Genomic DNA, 794 nt, shown 5'->3' on the forward strand with positions numbered 1-794 from the left:
CCCAAAACAACGTAAAAACAAACAAAGAAAAAACTTACAAGCTAATTAAGATTCTGATCAACTTTCATGGAAATATTTGACATAGATACATATAATTTGCATTAAATGCCCTTATAAAAGGTCAAATTTGGCCTTTGGAATTGAGTTTCTGGGACATTACTGTCAATAATTTTAATTTCTTCCTACAATTTTTTTTCTTCCTCGTTTCTAACAACAGCACATCTTTCTGAAAAGAAATGCAATGCAATGCAAAATTAATAAAAAAATAAAATAAATAAAGCACTGAAAAAGCTCTGAAAAAAACCCCAATTAATATTCTAATCAACTTTAATGGAAATATTTGACATAAATACACATATTTCACATAAAAGGCCTTCATAAAAGGTCAAACTTGACCACTAGAATTGATTTTCAAGATCATTATTGCCCATAAAGACAAAAGTTAATTTCTTCCTACATGTTTTTCTTCCTTGTTTCTTACAACTTTCTTACAGAAAAGAAATGCAATGCAAAATAATACAATTAAATAATCAAACAAAACAAAACAAAACAAAACAAAACAAAACAAAACAAAACAAAACAAATAAAATAAAAACAAAACAAAACAAAACAAAACAAAACAAAACAAAACAAAACAAAACAAAACAAAACAAAACAAAACAAAACAAAACAAATAAAATAAATAAAATAAAAACCCTCTGAAAAGATTCCAATCAACTTTTGTGGACATAAATAGTTTCCTACATAAAACAACTTTCTTACAACAGCATTTCTTTCTTTTTCTTTCCAAAAAG

The sequence above is a fragment of the Sinocyclocheilus anshuiensis genome, unplaced genomic scaffold (genome assembly GCF_001515605.1).
Source record: "Sinocyclocheilus anshuiensis isolate Anshui unplaced genomic scaffold, SAMN03320099.WGS_v1.1 scaffold1162, whole genome shotgun sequence".
NCBI classification, from domain to species: Eukaryota; Metazoa; Chordata; class Actinopteri; order Cypriniformes; family Cyprinidae; genus Sinocyclocheilus; species Sinocyclocheilus anshuiensis.